Raw genomic sequence first — 18,655 nt, 5'->3', positions numbered from 1 at the left:
GTTTCTTTGTTACTGTTTTCATAGCTATAAAATGCCACGCGTACCTTTTTGTTCTATACGCAAACAGCCATGATACGCAGGGTGTCGATGTACCCTGCCGATAGCTGGTACCCTTACCATACATTGAAGAAACCGTCCAAGTCTATTGATTGTGGGAAATGTGGGCATCTTTGGAAAGGCAAGACAAGATAATGCACACATATGCTTACCAGCTACAGTACAGTTACAGTTAAAGTGATTTTAAAACATTACCCTTAACTTGGTCAGACTCGGCCTGAGACTCATGAGAGGATTTGATTCACTTTCTAACAAGACAAATCAGTCCTACTTCACTGCCTGTCTGATGATGCGAGACTGAACGCAAGTAAATTCAAGTAGATTGCCTTTGTCATGCCAATGCCAATGGACAAAGTTGTGGTTATGTGTATGCATTTATACCAGTGCGGTTGCAGTATGGCAGCACAAAAACACCTACGTAGTACATGACCTAGATCTAGGCCTATAGAGGCAGAGTCAATACCGGCCAGAACATACCTAAAGGGCCTAATGCACATTAGGTCTAGAAACTTTAGACTAGAGTCTAGAACTATGTCTAACGTTAATAACAGTATCAGGCCTAGAGGCTAAGTGTTTCTGTTGTTGTTTTTATTTGAATTTATTTGCCGTTTATTGACCATTTTTTCCCCGTATTAGCTCTAATCAACGCCAAAGTTTTACTTATGAATTACTTTCTAATTCAAAAAAATTTTCCCTCTAGGGAGGGCCTACATTATTTTAATTTCATTAGAAATAATTCAAAAATACTCTATATCAAATATATCTCACGTCAGAGTGTCTAGTCTACTAAGAAGCATATTGTAACGTTGAATATGTTGTATACGCCTGCCTACTTAACTTTTTTTTTTTTTTTTTTTTTTTAATGAGGATGTTAGGGCCAGGCCTAGACAGAAAGATCCGTCTGTCCGGAGGACTCTTTTTATATTTTGCCATTAACGCTGCCCTCCGTAGACAGACGGAAGGTTGCAGTACCCGTTGCTGTGTGGATGTTCTTAACCACTGTCTCTATGGAAAATTGGGTGAGGTACCTCACCCTTCTCGATTGCGTCTAATTCACGGCCCTAGGTCGGCAAATTTAAGCTTGTATAGTGAAATTAGCTTTTTAGGAATACATTGACCTCACCAGATTAATGAATAATCCAAAATTTTAGTAGAATTTTCAACGTAAAACACAGCCTGTCGCGTCGTCACGTTCAAACTGCAGAAACATACACTATGAATCTATTAGCCAATCACATGCGAGGTAGTTTCTACGTGTTTGTTTTACTAAAACACGTACCTCGCATGTGATTGGCTTACAGATTCAAAATGGCGACTTACTGCTTGCGAACGGCGATGTTGCGATATCGATAAAATGTCTGCGTTATAACCGAGTTTATGTGAGTATTTCGATTGCACAATTGAGAAATTTATCCCAAATATTGCTGCATAATGTGTCATGTCATGTCAAACTTGTTTGAATGTAAAAAAGCTGTCTGAAATTTGGTTTATTTTAACGTTTGAGCTGTGCGCGACTGCTCCACACAGGAGCCGCAATCATTGACTTCGGTCTGTATACGGAGGGGATCCGTGAAGCCAGACGCAGTCCTCGCGGAACATTCCCCGACGGACAGATACAGACCGATCTTTCGGTCAAGGCCAGGCCCTACCGCCTGACTACCGGTATACAATCGACCATATTGTGGTCCATTTATCATATGAGAAGCCCTTCTTATCTATGGACCCCATACATTACTGGTCATTAGTAGGTGTTGGACTAGTCGGATAGTAGGAGTGCTCCTACTGGACCTAGTAGTTTTAGATCTACTCTAGACTTCAAGGCTTCAGTACCACGTTGGCAGAATACTCAAGACATAGATACGCTTATATGGGACTGTGATATTGATAGACTGCTTTCTTTCGCTGGCGAGTCTGCGTCTATGGCAAAATACGTGGAAAGTTACAATCTGCAATGTAGCCTCTGCAAGAGAGTGACCGCTGTCAAGGGTCGAAACAAATGGCAAAACCTTGAGAAAACCAAATGAGCAACTTACCATTTAGTTCGATTTCATCACCAATGGTCTCCAATTCGATATTTTCCTCAGGTGTGTTTTTGTGAACATAATTGAGTTTATTGTACAAAAGTTGTCTTTTCTGGACGTCTTCGTTCCGCTCTTCGATCGACGTGTTGTACCTTCGCGAGACTCTTTTTCAAGCTAAAGTTTATGACCCCACCCACATAATAACGTCACGAACTATACTCTATTATGATTGGTCAATAGCAACCTCGCCGCAGCGGCAGACTAGAAAAATCGCTCTGCGGAGCGATTCGAGAAAACCGCTTGCGGTTGCCGCTCTGAAAAGTCACCGCTACCGCTCCAGTGTGAACGGTTGTACATGAACAACACGCGAGGGATTTTTGCGGCACGCCGCCGCCGCTGCCGCTGCCGCAAAACCGCTCCAATGTGAACGGCCCTTTACTGAGCTCATATTATATAAATGCCTGTATTCTCAAAACGCCGAAAAGGTTACGTACTAGTATTTAGATTTCTTGATCCTCCGACTTTTAAAGCCCAAACAAAGTTCTGGTACGCCTGCAAAAGTTGTCAAATTTCGCTCCCAAATGTGAACGTATGCTTAGGAAATGTGCAGGATAACGATGTCATCACAAGATATTCGATGGGTAACGACGAAAATGCGAAATATTAACCAAAAACATTCAGTCTCAGAACTTACCCAAACCGGGTCAGGCTAGACTCGGACTCGGGGATAACTCGGCTTCGCTCTGACGGCGGGATGAGTCTAATGGTTGTCCCTCTGATTGTACAGTGTTATCCTATGGGAGCGGCCTGTATAAACTAGCGCTTCGTGTTCTGGCTACTCGCAGAATGGTCCGAGTTGTTACAACGCGCGCATCAAAAACCTCTTTTGCGCGCATGCAAAATTAGTGTGCGCCTATCAAGCACCTCTAAAACAATCAAAGGCGCTTGATAAACAACAACAAAAACTCCAAAGACCGCGCGTCTCAGCAACTGAGGACCTCGCGCTGTCATATTTGTTTTGTTTTATACAGGATTACGTTAGCACGCACTTTCCTGTCCATTCAGTTAGGCCTCATTTGGTATTATGCAGTGGCCAGTAGAATGTGGCGATCACGAACTGCGTGTGAATTGTCTGAAGTAGGGTCGAATTTTTCCCGAGACCGAGTTAGTCTGGAGCCTTCTGGAATAAAAGTCGGTTTTCCTACTATTATTATTTTTCTCAAAATACTCCAAACTGACTCATCATACCGGCAAACCGCGACAGCCAGGTAAGTTTCTTAGTGGACTCTTTCGATATATTGCAAGAAAAAATGAAATGGTGCTAGACGGGTTCTCAAGCACTTACCGAAACTTAGTTTTCACTTTAAAATCAGACGTTCCACCTGAATCCCTTCTAACTTTTCATAATGGAAAGTATCCAGTTTTAGTGCGTTCGGCGTTGCTATGAAGGACAAGCTACAGGCCAGGGTCTCTTGCTATCAGGAGTAATGTTTGCTACAAAGGTAGACACAGATTTTGAAGATGTCGATAAATGAGACCATTATGACGGGCGCAGATGACAGGTCAAGCAAAGCTGAGCCGAGCTTGTGGTTTACCAGATAAAAGCGCGTCAGGGAAACAACCAGTTTTATCTAACATTTTCAGAATCCACTTCAAATTGTTATCAAAATTTACAGAAAAAAAATCTTTTGTCCCTTGCTTTATTCTGTTAATTAATGCCTATAAGAAAAAAAAGTCTAAAAATTGTTATTCTTATACATGAAAGTTAGAATATTATTGAAGTCACACACTGCCTACCATAATTTCAAGTTGATCTTAAAATTTAAGATCGTCTTAAATTCTTTGTGAAACGCCCCCATGGTTCTTGCTAAAGAATAAAGCGCACAAGAGAATTTCCTTGATGTTAAACGTGTGATTGTCTTTTCTTCGTGCGAGCAGTCACAAGCTATCCTCACCTTTGTTCCCGTTACCCAAGTACAGTACATTATCACGTAGAGTGAATGCATCTCCCCCCTTTTGCTTGTTTGCTACACAGACTATATTGAATATATCCAAATCTGATGTATATTTTGTATATCAAGAATATACAAATGATACGTATCAGTGAGGGCATTATGAAGAATTATCCACACAGGGTAGGCCGATCTCAATTTTCATTTCCAGTCTTTGATGAAACAAGGTGCGTTCTATGTGATATTATGGTAAATGAAATGTATCATAAATTTGATGGTTTCAGTATTCATGTATATTGTTTGTAAATGAAAGTAAAAAGGAATGAACAGGTCTGAACTGAACAGTCTATAACACGACCGAGGCAATAGCCGAGGGTGTGTTTTAAATGTTTCAAAGATACCGAGGGCAATTATACTAATGCCCGAACAAAAAAGATGTGTATCATTTACTTTATAAAATGACAAAGCAGGGATCCGTGTTGTTATGACAAACCACCCTCATCGTGAGTAAATAAAAGAATGAAATCTCGTTTGGTTACCATCGCGACGTGTAAGTGCTAATGTCCGGTCATTACACGAGTACTTTATTCTAATACTATAGTAATCGGTTATCATAAGCAAAGTTACGTGTTGCACGAGCAAAATAAATTCTTAGTCACATGTATACATGTATACGCTCTCAACCAATCATTTGATTAAGATCTGCTCCATCATTTTGTAACACAACAAACATGAACATTGCTTTATCTAAACTAACCATTTTTCTTTACACTCTGCTTGTCTCTTATAATTTCCACAAGTAACTTGTTCATATGCTAATCTAAAATATCACACATGTTCTTGAGCAATATTGTGCCCCCAGTGAGTAATACAGTATGATAGTAGAATAGTATAGGCCTTATTTGATTACGCTGAACAAAATTGATTGATAATGTTTTGCATAGCCCTACTAGTATTATGTGTTACCGAGGTGAATAAGTATACTTCAGCAATATACGGATCTTGAGATGCCCTCATCTCCCAGAGTAATTTACAAGTTTTACAAGCTATGCTTCTCTTGTGAATTCCTCTTTTCCATGTAGAGTTACAAAATAAGATTGTATTGCTTACTTGTTTATTTATCTAAAAACCAAAGTTGATATTATTATAATGTTGTATCCATGTTTTGTTGAAACTTATGTGACTCAAAGTTCCTTAAAATATTATGTACTCATGTAAGCGTTGTGTATATTGCTTTGTATTACTTTATATGGAAATAAAATCATTTGAATTGAATTGAATTGAATTGAATGTACGTTCTGCCATGTGATATGTTCTTCAAAAACTGAACATGATATTAAAGACGTTTATCAACTACACCAAATGTGCGGATTTCTTTCTCTTTCAGAGTAGGCCTAGTATAAAGCTCGACCAGTGACCAAATCAGCACTCTCGACGTGCTAGTCAGAGAACATTGTAAACCACTCAGGTAATCCTTAATTCCATCAAGATATAATCGCTTTACACTGTGTACATGTTGTGTAAAAGTACCCTACATATCTCCCCCCCCCCCCCCCCCGATATGAGATCTGCAGCAAACGACCTTTTATATAATGGGAGGCAAAACCACGAGTGACTCTCTCATCCCCAACTGGGTCCGTGGTCCGTTTCATGAAGTCATCACATAAAAGTCTTCACATAAATCTCAGAATGGCCAAAGTCACTCATATTATGCAGCTATGAGAGACTTTCACGTCCGTTTCATGAAGTCTCTCCGGAAGTATATGCATATATGATGAAGTTTCATGAAGATACCATGAGCCATTTCCGAGATAAGTGATATGTCTTATGAGGGAAAAGTCTCTCATAAGACTATAATGAAGCGAACCCCAATGATACTATAGTCATGAACGAATGTAAATTTCTCATGTGAACGTTTCCATCAGAGTTATGAATCAAAAACAGTCACGTCATAAAACTTCAGCAGTCAATTTCAACAGACCAGTGTCACAATTGGCCGTCTCCAGATGGTCATCGGTCACTTGACCAGTAATGGCCATCAAAATCTGCTTTATGCTATGTTGTCCTAGACCTCTCCTTCTCGCTCTCTCCATCTCCATCCTCTCTCTCTCCCTCTGTTTGTCTTGTCTATCTTTCTTTCTTTCTGTCTATATCCGTATTTACCAATATATGAAATAAACATGTAAAAAATTATGAAAATCATCTTTGAAACGGTTCCATTTATATTTGCTCCTGCGACAATAATTAGCCCCATTAAATATCTGCACGCTAAAAAGCCAAACATAAATTCTACCCACAAACATAACCATATAACCCGAATCTTAATCCTCACATCAAACGAAACGTAAAACCCTATACAATTCCCTAACCTTAACCCTATGTCCTTGGAGAAAATAAAACCTTAGCAATTGTCGCAGAAGCAAATGTTGTGTCACCCTTTCACACATATATGAATGAGTAAATTAGTTGATGAATAAATGAAACATAAGCTTATAGAATTATCAAAAGCTAGCTGTTATTTTACTCTAACACTCAAATACAATTGTATGATTTACAAGAGAATATGCTGTCTATCATGTTCATTTTATTTATGTGAAAATTAGTAGATTGTAACAGGAACATAATCATTACATTTGCATTTATCAGAACAACGAGTAGTATGAGGTACGTGCCCTTGAGTCAGTGTTTGAGAATGAAGTCAGGGTCAAAGCGAATAATCGTGGACCGTTATAGCAGCGCAGACTACCAACTAATCTTGAAGCGAGCGAGCGCCAGCTGTAACACATCTCCTATATACGGCGATGTCAACAACTGGCTCCTCACGAAGAGGACTGGTTCGCGTTCCACTGCCTTGCTCAAACATCCGCTACAAAAACTTTTGCTTAGATGCTGCTAAATACCGCGTTTGTATTCACCGTAGTGTTGCTGAATAGGCGACTGTCACAGCTATTCCCTTCTGTAGGTGTTGTAGGTCATTCTTTCCTCTGATCGGGTGTTAATCTTAAGCAGATTAAGTATTTGTGAGACTCGTCAAGTTAAGAATTAGCCGAGAGAGCAGGTGGATTTGCCCACGCAAGTTGCTCCCCTTACTCCAAGAGACTGTCGGCGTGGGAGCTGAGAGGTCAACCGCAAGCACCGGTGAAGAAGAGGAGGACACGTCCGCACCTTGCATTCAGCCCGGTAAGACGCAGACAGATTCTGGCAAATTCCCTTCTTTTCACATTTCCCATCATATTGACCCCCGCGATCTGATTACAGCAAATCGCATTTGTACAACCGTTCCATTGTGATTGTTTGCAACATGCTTTTATCCCTGCTCAGGGATGTGTGATGATGCGCAAACCACCGTGACCAGTACATGCTATGACGATGGTAAAGGGAGGAAGTAGCTCACGTTTCTTGGTCTGTAGCACGTGGGATGTTTGGGAATGTTTGCATCGGAAATCAGTATCATTTTGGGGGCGAATGGTTCAAACACCTTATGTAATATAGTCCTACCCCATCATTCCTTTGACTTTTGGATTGTCTTCATTTCCCATGTTTTTATACCGAAGACAGCAAACAGCACTGTTCTGCTAAAATAAAATTATGGCATGAAAAATCTTAGGTTATTGAGTAGGAGTATCTGCAATGTCTTTGATCAAATCAATATTCTCTCTGGCAATTTTTAGGAGTATGCCACTCTGCTGTGAATATCTGAACTTAGATGGCCCATATTCACGAAGGTGGTTTAAATTGCAACTATGGTGTAAATTTGACATTTAGTCCATGGACTAAAACAAGCATAAAATGGGCTTATTATACTTTTCCCATGCATGTACATGTATCAAGGTACAGTTATTGGATGTCTGTTTCTGTAGGGAATCTGCGTCACCTGTATTTACGCACAAGAAATTTGTATACATCATGGACTAAATTTAAACAACCTTTGTAAATACAGGCCAATGAGAGAAACTTTTGCATGAATTCAAGAGGAATTCGCATTTGAAGAATGAAACCAAGGAGGGGCATTATTTGATATATACATACATAATTCTCTAGCTGGGCATACTTTTGATTTAGACTAGCTGTAAGGAGTAGTTTCAAACAGTATTTAAATCAAGGATGACAAGATCTAAGCACGTGCATATAAGTAGGCCTAATTGGTCTGTTGGAAATGGAAGTGGAAAATAGAGTTGTATTGTCACTTACAACACAAAGAAACATTCCTTTTGTACGTCTGTTTGTGTGATAAATTATGAACGCAGTACTGTGTTACTGACAGGGAATCACTGTGTCGTGAAGTTTAGGTATCATATTTCATTTAAAGTCATATATCCAATACTTGCGATTTTTCACAGGGTGATAAATAGCATATCGTCTAGATCTCAAAACAAGTAACACAGTGCTATAGTGGTCATGCTCTTTTAATGAAGTCTAGAATTACCTTCATGTGAATATATATATACAAATTAACGGGCATTGTCTTTTTTGTCCAAAGAATATTATGTAACAGTGACCCTGTTTACTGAGCAGACAGTAAGATGTCAGAAATGCGTGCACCTGATCATCGCGGCGTCATTACACATCCATGGGCAGAGATTTATGCGAAGAGATAGAATAATGAGATCTTGTAATCAGATGTAAAGATGGCATCTTCCCCGTACATTGTTACAAGGGCATCTGTCTTCGCATTTTTATTATCTCCTCTTCCATGTGTATCTCCTTTTCCATATCTCCTCCTTCATGTTGTCTGCTGATCTCAAGTAATCTTAAAGGGATCGTTATAGTTTTGGTTGAGACCTAGTTTCTGGTTTCTAACATTTTTTGTGTGTGAGATAATCAGAAACCTCATACGAAATATGAAAGAGCATGTAATTCTATGAGGAATTCAACGTTTATTTGATGAAAATTAGTTTTGAAATGGCTGATATATAAAAAAAAGAGCGATTCTACTAAAGTGTGGGACCCACACTTCATCACGATCACTTTGTTTTACTTTGTTTTTGGATGTTTAAGTCATTCCAAACCCGATTTTCATCAAATAAACTTTGAATTCCTCTTAAAATGGTATGCTCTGTACTATATAATAAGTGTTTTCTTGGTATCTCGTAAAAAGTTAAAAGCCCAATTCTCATCTCCACCAATACCGTACTATCCCTTTAACTGCCACTTGCCAGTAGTGGAGACATTAGTCTATCAAGCTAATAATCTGCATATTTGGTAATATACATTTGTTACATGTTTATTGTAATTCATCCATGTCAAAATTGATTGTTTATTCTGTTTGTTCATTACAATATCTATTTCTAAACCTATCTAACTTGAGATTAAGTAGATAGGTACTTTTCTGTCAGTCCTCCAACTTATCGAGACATGCAATATTTTTTCAGTCTCTCTCTCTCTCATACTAATAATAATAATAATAATGATAATTAATAATAATGATACTAGTAATAACAATGATAATCATAATAATCATAATCATACAGAGTACTTATAATGTGCCAATTCCACATGACTAACATGCTCAAGGCGCAGTAGGAAAAGTGAGTTATGAAGTACAAAAATCATTACATACACATGCACATGAAGATGAATGAAACAATAATGATGAAAAAAATTTGTAATATACAATTCTACTGGAAAGTGGTTACGAACAAATGAATCATACTTTATATACTGTTTAATTCTATTTCATTTGATTTTATATGATTTATTTTCTGTATGACATGCTTTACAATTACAATTTATAGTTTGAAGAAATATGAACAGTGACTAGATGGTACTTTCTGTTACCTTTTTATTTTCTCAAACTATATATGGACCAACATCTAGAGTAACTCTGGCAAATCATTCGTAATGCAACAATCGTAGGGCACAATTGTAGTGTTTATTACAAAAACTATAGGATTTTGGATTGATGAATTTCATAAAGATGTTATGAGCGAGTGTAGTTCCGGTGGCTCATCTGTCAAACGTGTTTGCCTCGAAAATCATTTATCCAATATTTGTCGGAAACATAGACTAGAGAATTTGGGATGACTGCTGAAGCTCTTTGGCAGGTTAAGGAAAGTTAAAGGAAGTTAAACCTCTCTTTGAGAGCTTTTACTTCCTTTTAAAGTGATAACTTGTGCGTGTGTGTGTGTTTGTGTTTTCCCCCACTTTTGAAAGACATCTTTGTGTCTGGAAGGCAAGTGCATGCTCAGCTCTTCACTTTTTTGGTACATCTTTCTTTTTTATTGATTGAACTTTCATCTAAATTGAACTAGCATTGAAAGTTGTGCTGTAATTGCAAATTCTAATCGGGACTATGTGGATTTTGTATATGTGACCATGCATCACAAAACCAACGAAAAGTTGCACCCCTTGATTTTAAGTGGGGACTCAAAAAAGATGAAATGGGTCAACCGAGTCAGTCTTGAGTTTTTCATATTTTCTGACGGAGCTATCCTTCTTCTACATTAATCTTTAGTTTGGGATCATAACATGAGTGGGAAAATGTGTTTTCACCAGTTTTTCTACAACCCTTTTTTGGGGGAGAGTAGAATGATCAGGTATGTCTTAGAGGGCCCCTTTCCATTTCTTGAAATCCTTTGCACACTCTTCACTTTCAGGTCTAATAACTTTTGAAAGGATAATGCTGCTGCTTTGAAGGTTGACATTAATCATGGACAGAATGTGTTAATAAAACATGCTCAATTTCAGCTTAATCTGATTATCCCTTCATTGTTGTTTCTCTGGTGGTTTACTGCCTGTGTTTTGTCCCTTTCATCACACAGCTAGCACGGCTTTGTAAAGATTAAGCACTTGACTACACCCTGTACTTCAGAGCCTCTTTTCTCAGTTCACACTTTTCTAGAGTGTGTGCTTTCTTTCCAGTATTTAGATAGGTTAGGGGAGTCCATATGAATTGAATTATATCATTTTAAAGCTTTAGAATCTGCTCTTTCAGAATCTGCCCCTATCTAAAAATCCATATCTGGCAACGTTTTGTTGGTTTTGTGATGGAGGGTCACATAATATTATTATATGAAATGTGTTTATACTGTGTGTGTGTACGTGTGTTATGAAGAAGAGAAGGAGGAAAAGAAAGAAGAGAAAAGATATATGTAATATATGTATGATGTTTGATAACTGCTGTCATTTCGGAATCGGAATATTAAGCCTAAGAAGAAGCAGATGGATTCTTTACTCATAGCTAACATTCCCTGATGTTCAATGTATTAATCCTATTGCAATTTCCTAAATCATGGAAGCAGGGGGTTAAAGAATTGAATAAATGTGAAAAAAAAATCTGGCATGAATTTCTCCATTACCAGGCCACTTATTGGAGAGCCTTCGTCTAAAACACCATCACCACTGTAATCGAGTCAGGCCTGACAGACAGACATACAGCTGTGGTATTTCCTGTTGTATACCAATCGGTCATCGTGGCCCAATTACACTGCCCTCCCAGCAGATGTGCTACATTTGGCCCGATAAATTTGTGGATCGCGTCAGGTCATTGAGTCTTCTTTATGCCTCTCTTCCTCTCTCTCTCTCTCTCCCTCTCGGGCATATGTATAACAAGGGCATCTAAGGACACACACACACACATGCACAAACAGACAGACAGACAGACAGACAGACAGACAGACTGTAGGGCAAAGGAATGCAAACACGACTCCTTGTGTTTGGAAACAAACAAAGGCTATCTAGCAGCCTTCCATTCTCAACAGATCAGTGTAATCCTACTGTTTGTACATCGTCTCCTCTGTAGTGTGAGAATTCTGGTATACATGTGTTTCATTCCTGCCTGTACATTGCTGCTGTTCTGTCTCTGAGAGATATTTACTTACCCCTTACTTCAAGAAAGATTGCATAAAAAGGATGAGAAAGTTATATTAGATTATCTATTCAGTACATAGTAACTCTTGTCAGAACAATTTGAATGTGTAATAATAATGATTTTGATCTATGATGTTGAAATGATAATCGTGAATTTGTTCGCTATATAATACTTTACTTGCTAGTTATTGATGTCAGAAATATCTTTAACAGCACTGAGTATTTACTATTTTGTAGTTAAGGAAGTAGAAAAATTATTTCTATAGTATTTAAAAATAACAAAGGAAAACTCTGCTACAATGTAGCATTCTACATTTCATGCTTCAGTATGCTTCATTATACAGAGGTAATAGAGTACCGGTAGCCCTGAAGTTATATGATTGAAGTATTGGTATAGTTTTGAAAAGGAGTGAGATTCGACTGTTTCGATTCTGAAGAGTTCAACCAATAGCTATCATGATGAGATTCTGCTGTTAGTAAATTTAAATACTTACATGATATATTCGTGGCATGAAATTTTTGCGAATTGGAGCCTTTTTTGTAGCATTAATTTTTTGTGAATTGCCACCGTCATTCAGTGCATATAATGTAGACATGAACTTTTGCGTGCATCTTAATTTCGTGAATCTTGGCTCTCGCAAAATTAAAATGCACGCGAACATTCCTCGTTTTACAGTAGGGCTGTCTGATTTGTATTAAACCAACTCATATTTCTTACATCACTCACAAATCTTTACTCTGTTTGAACAACAAGAAGATCTTGCAAACATGTGATGTGTTGCTGCCATTATGCCATCATCTGTGAGGTGTTGGAAAAATATGTGTAAATAGTGATTATGAAAGATGGTGTGTGTGTTCTGCAAATCACATCTGTGTTCCATGGGAAAGCAGTTTTACCGAATATCTGATCATTCTGTACCTTCTTTGCACTGAAAGTTAATGCTTAAATTCAGTAACAATAAATGACCCATATGAAATTATGAATGAATTCCTCCTTCCGAGAGAACATTTCTTTGAACACAGGTTCTACTTCTACTGAAGGGAATGATATCTGAACATAACGATTAGCTTTTGTCCCCCCAGTTGGAATGTGTTGTATCTTCCATTTAAACTCTTGTTTTATTTTTTCTTTCTTTTTCTTTTTTTTTTTACAAACATGCTCCCTTTTCTGAAGGGTACCTCTCAATATCTAACTGAAAACTTTATATCGGTTCTGTGTAATTGGCACTTTCAGTTCAATTTCAAATCAGTTATAGCTCATTTCCATTTAACAAAAAAAAGGTAAAACATAATACCAAGCATATATTTCACCAATCATGTTGTTTTAATAATTTGTAAGAAATATGTTCATTGCGAGTTGAATCAAAAAGTGTATTACAGAGTAATTGTGAACAAATGAATTGAATGATAAGAGGAACAATGCATACTTTGCATGATTGACAGAAAAATAAACATGATAACAGTCATAGCAAAAAACACAACAACTGCCAAACAACCATGCAAAAAATTATTAACTCAGAGATGTTTAACATAGGAGACCATTGAGTATTCTTACATTCAATGCAACCCCTCCTATAGACCTATTCAACAACCAAGGACATTCACTGTTGGCAGACGTGTAGTTCCTGAATGGCCTACTTTTGAAGGGATTTACAAATGGGCACATACACAGGCACCCACAAAAGGCCAGATGTTAAGGTTTTGTGATGGGGTAACAATTTGCACAGTATGTCTGTTCAATTCAAAGCAACAGCTTTAGATGAGTGCGTAAAAGCAAAGATACCAGCTGCTCAGATTTTCATGGGCAATATGCATATCACCGCTGTGAGTGGAGTTGGCAGTGCATGTGGCTGCATAAAAATACCATGGAATTATTGAAGTTTCCACGTGTTGACATAGACTGAGTGGTTAATATTCAAATTCCATTGTGGAACAGGAAATGTCTTGACTTAGAGGAACAAAATGATGCAGATTTACATGTAGATTCAAACTGAGTATTTCTAACTTTGCTAAACCCGAAGTTAAAAAAAAATGCATTTGTGACGCGGCACAACAAAAGTATCCCAAAGTCGCTGACAGCTGAGCCAAGAAAATTGAGTTTGAAGTCAGATCATTAAAATCGGTCAAAACCATTGAATTTCTGTTTTTGGCGTAATGGTGTAGTCTATTGTTTCGTCTATCATCTGCCAAAATTTTGAAGCTAAATGATCAAAGGAAAGGCAAGAAATTAGCATTTTTCTGAGCCATGATTTTCTGACTTTCAGTTTAACAGAAACCTGTCCGAAGATTTGGATTTAGTGCCGCAGATAGACTCCGCCTCTAGCAACGAGGGAGTGATCATATTGGTCAGTGCGTGGCATCCTGGTTACTGATTGGTCGTGCGTAGACCACTAGCGCTAAGCTTGAATGAATATTGTGGAGGTTGCTATGAGCAGACCTTCTATTGTCAAGAGGTGAAATCTGTCTTACCACCCCTTGATCACGATTGTGTTGGAAAGGAAACTTTGATGGCGGTTTTCTCAAAATGCTGATTTCCTAGACCACTCAACATGGTCTCATAAAATCATCAATATTTCCACAACTGAGTACTTGTATGAGCAAGTGATATGTATGAAATTAAAGCAGAAGAGTAAGGGAATAATGCCATATCATTTTCAGAAAATCAACCTCCCTCAACTTTCGGATCCTTTTATTGTAGCGGGTCACGTACAATTGTATTTTGAAGGTAAACATGAAAGGCAGCTGTATCATTCCATTCTGATTTCACATTAAGGAGATACATTTAATTAGGAATTTGGTGCAATAGTACATTGTTTCTGATGTGCAGTTTTGATCAAATGAAAGATCTAGGTCTTGAAATACATTTATACTTTGGGAAGATTATGCCTGGTGTATGCTTAGCCGTTTGTTTGTGGACAAAGCCAATTCAGGAAGAATCAAAATGTGTTGATTAGCCCATTATGCCAGCATGGAGTGATGAAAAGGCTCTAATCCTATTGATGACTGACATTGAAGGCAAATTGAGTGTTGTCAATCTGATTAAGAATGTTTGTACATTTAAGAGGCTGAGCCGTGGGTTACATAATAGGCTACTTGTGGCCATTCTGCCTAATGGAAAAATCAATACTCTCAAGGAGTGTAGTAAAAGTGGATAGGATGTTGAGTTGAACTGATGGAGTGGTTGTCAGTTTCTAATCTCAGAGCAGATCTGATGAAAAAAGACAACAACAAAGAAGTGATGTCCTGAACTGGCCCTAAGAGCCGAAGATCAAATGGTCATTCCCAATTTTTAGATTTGTTCCAAGTAATGTAAAAGATAGTTCATAATCATGAACATAAAAATCACAAGTATTCAGATTCCTTCAGTTTGTAGCCATCAAAATACCAGATCACACATACACACCTGAAATTAGATGTAAAGGGAAACTGACCAGTAATGGTTTTGGAAATCACTTGTAATGTGTGTGTGTGTGTGTGTGTGTGTTTGTTTAGTTTTGGGATTTTAAACAGCTATTTTGACTGAGAGTTTAAAGCAGGGATATGCCAGTTTTCATGCAATGCTGGCCTTGACTGTACATGACATGACTAGAGATAGGTGTGCCACGATCACGCAGGATGTGCCGAGAATCTGGTGGAAATGTTTAGGACCTTCCACAGAGGCGAGCATGGTGTGTAATCAGATTCCTGCCCGCCTCTAAGATTACACGCCACATGCTGTATACATCCATATATCCGCATGCGGTCAGGGTTGATGGGGATGGAGGTGGGGGGGGGGGGGGGGGGGGGGGGAGGGGAGGGGGAGGGAGAGAGATTCTTCCGAGAAAACTCATCCCCGCCTCCTGTGTGTTGGGATGATGCTCTCGCCGGCAAATATTTCATGAGGAGATGGGAGATGGGATGCACAGAGGTGGAGAACATTGTTAGACTTATGTCAGGGAGATGAGAGAAGGTGTGAGAGGAAGGGAGGGAGTAGGGATCAAGGCATGTGAAATGTAGAAGTGCTATTAAATGTAAAGGGCAAAATATGAATGAGTAGGTATGAGAATCTGGCAACGAAAACTTGAGAATAGAACTGACGAGGTTGGTATTGTGAGAGTAAAGTCAAACATGGTTTTAGCGTCAGGGAAAGATTTGGGGAAGGGAGGGGGAAGGGTAATGGGTGTAGAGAGAAGAAAGAGCTAAATTGGGAGATAACAGATGCGGACAAGAAGAAAACATTTTATTGTTGTATAGCTTAGAGAGTGAAGGAAAGCTCTAGAATAATTTCTGAATTATTATAAAAATGAGATTGTGGTAATGGGTAATAAAAAAAGGATAAATCATTTGATATAACTTTCTTAAGTTTCATCTCAATAAACAAAAAAAAAAATGATAATGGTGCAGTCTAAGCTGAGAAATGATTCTGAAATGAACAAAGAAACGCTTCAGCATAGGAAAACTTTTATGATGTCATTATCAAAGTTGTCTATGAAGCAATTTTCAAAATAATTCTAACACCAGTGTCTATATAAAGAAATGAGTGTAATTAAGCAGATTTCATTCACTACCTTTTTGGAAATGTTTAAAGGACAAGTTCACCTTCGTAGACATGTGGGTTGAGTGAATGCAGCAATATTAGTAGAACACATCAGTGAGAGTTTGAGGAAAATCAGACAATCCGTTCAAAAGTTATGAATTTTTGAAGTTTCTGCTCAGTCACAGCTGGATGAAAAGACTAGGTAAGCTTGTGATGTCACATGAGTACAACGATATAAAGAAAGAATAAAGAAAATTCAACATATTTCCATTTTTCTCGCATAACAAAAGAACACTCGACTTCTCTCTTTCAGAAGGTAGGGGGAATAATATTACCCTTAACATACGTCAGTAGCAAGACGAAGAAATGTGCACTTTATTCAAAAAATAAAGTTTTGTGAAATTCTCTTTTTATTTTCCTTATATCGTTGTACGCATGTGACATCATACACTGTAGTAGTCTTCTCATCCAGCAGTGACTGCGCAGATACTTAGAATATTCATAACTTTTGAACGGATTGTCCGATTTTCCTCAAACTTTCACTGATGTGTTCTACTAATATTGCTGCATTCTCTCAATCCTAATGTATATGAAGGGGGACTTGTCCTTTAATGTGAGTCTGCAGTTACATTTCTGTTCAGTTTCATTTTTACACAGCTTCACCTTTCTGTTCAGTTTCATTTTTACACAGCTTCACATTTCTGTTCAGTTTCATTTTTACACAGCTTCACATTTCTGTTCAGTTTCATTTTTACACAGCTTCACATTTCTGTTCAGTTTCATTTTTACACAGCTTCACATTTCTGTTCAGTTTCATTTTTACACAGCTTCACATTTCTGTTCAGTTTCATTTTTACACAGCTTCACATTTCTGTTCAGTCTTATTTTTACACAGCTTCACATTTCTGTTCAGTTTCATTTTTACACAGCTTCACCTTTCTGTTCAGTTTCATTTTTACACAGCTTCACATTTCTGTTCAGTTTCATTTTTACACAGCTTCACATTTCTGTTCAGTTTCATTTTTACACAGCTTCGGAGACATAGATAGCATGTTCAACTGTGAAATTATCATTTTTTTCCTCTTCATATTAGAAACATTTTTGAACATAATGCTATTTTTATAATTGCATAGTAGAAATATGACTATAAGCACTTGAACATAAGCCATTTGAATAGGCAGGGATGGAATTATGCATTGAAGAGACTGGATAGTATGACAACAGATGTATAAATTTGCAAACCACTGGGAGGTCTTAAAGGCATAATTTATAATTTGCAGAAGAAACAAAAACCCGGCATTAGTGCTTTGAAATAGTTCTAAAATGTGAGTTAGGGATAGAAACAACCACTGTAAAAACTTGAATCTGTATAATCGATGTATTGGTAAATACACTAAATGTGAACAATAGTTATAATGAAAATTTTCCAGACTAAACCGTCTACAGTTATGGTTTAATGAGAAAAATACAGATATTTCCTTATATTTTAGGCTTAATTGCAATTTTTTTTAATGGTAGGCTGTTTTGTGATACAGACCTTCAGGTACAGATACAGACCTACACATATGCATCAAATGACTGTGTGAACATTTTTTAAATCACTGCTCCCAAAGATAAACAGGACCTTTAATCCATTGATTCGCATTTGGCTCTTAGTTGAGATGGTTCAGGTTCAAACAGCCGATATGGATTCATACAACTGAACATTGGAACTGTGGTTTGAATGTTACACATGACCCAATGAATAATAACAAGACATAAAGAGTTTGTGAATGTGAAACAGGAAGAATTGTATGGGAGAGGTGCTTGCATCCAAGGAGCTGTGTTTGAAGCTCCTTGTTGCATCTCTTGCTGTCAAACCGGTTTCTAGGTTCAGTTGGAAGCCTTTTTTTACTTGACATGTTTCAAACATGGCTTTCAGTGTCATAACAAGCATATTTGCTTCAGAAGAATAATAATCTAATCGCCAGTTGATATCCCTATGTTGTCATTTTATTCACATATCTTATTAATTTGTGTTCTTGTGAAAAAAAAAATTGAATTGAATAGAATTTGTTGATATTAATGATAAAGAGAGGAATGTCCAAAAATGTGCAACCCAACCCCCCATGCAAAAGACAAAAAAAAAACCCTTGAAACCAACATAAGGAAGCTTGAGCTTCAACCATTTTAACTGATAATGCTGTGCCAAATTTGAACTCAGCCAACTGGCATTATTTGGAAGATTTCAAAATGGATGTTATCAGGCTTCTCAAGTGATTGGCCGCCAATATATACATCTTTTTTTTTAAAATTTCAGC

The 18,655-nt window shown here is 37.7% G+C and overlaps 1 long non-coding RNA gene across 1 annotated transcript in view; it reads left to right on the top strand.

Moving 5' to 3' along the window:
* Positions 1-6,854: 6,854 nt before the first annotated feature.
* The window catches only part of LOC139719645 (uncharacterized), a 236,519-nt gene continuing 224,718 nt past the window's right edge, over positions 6,855-18,655 (top strand). The window contains exon 1 of the long non-coding RNA XR_011710112.1: positions 6,855-7,210. This is a non-coding gene — a long non-coding RNA (uncharacterized lncRNA). The remainder of the gene's footprint in view (positions 7,211-18,655) is intronic.

The sequence above is a fragment of the Diadema antillarum genome, unplaced genomic scaffold (assembly GCF_040938485.1).
Source record: "Diadema antillarum isolate AM-2024a unplaced genomic scaffold, OU_Dant_1.0 scf00000112, whole genome shotgun sequence".
Lineage (NCBI taxonomy): Eukaryota > Metazoa > Echinodermata > Echinoidea > Diadematoida > Diadematidae > Diadema > Diadema antillarum.
This window is presented reverse-complemented; position numbering and strand designations above follow the sequence as displayed.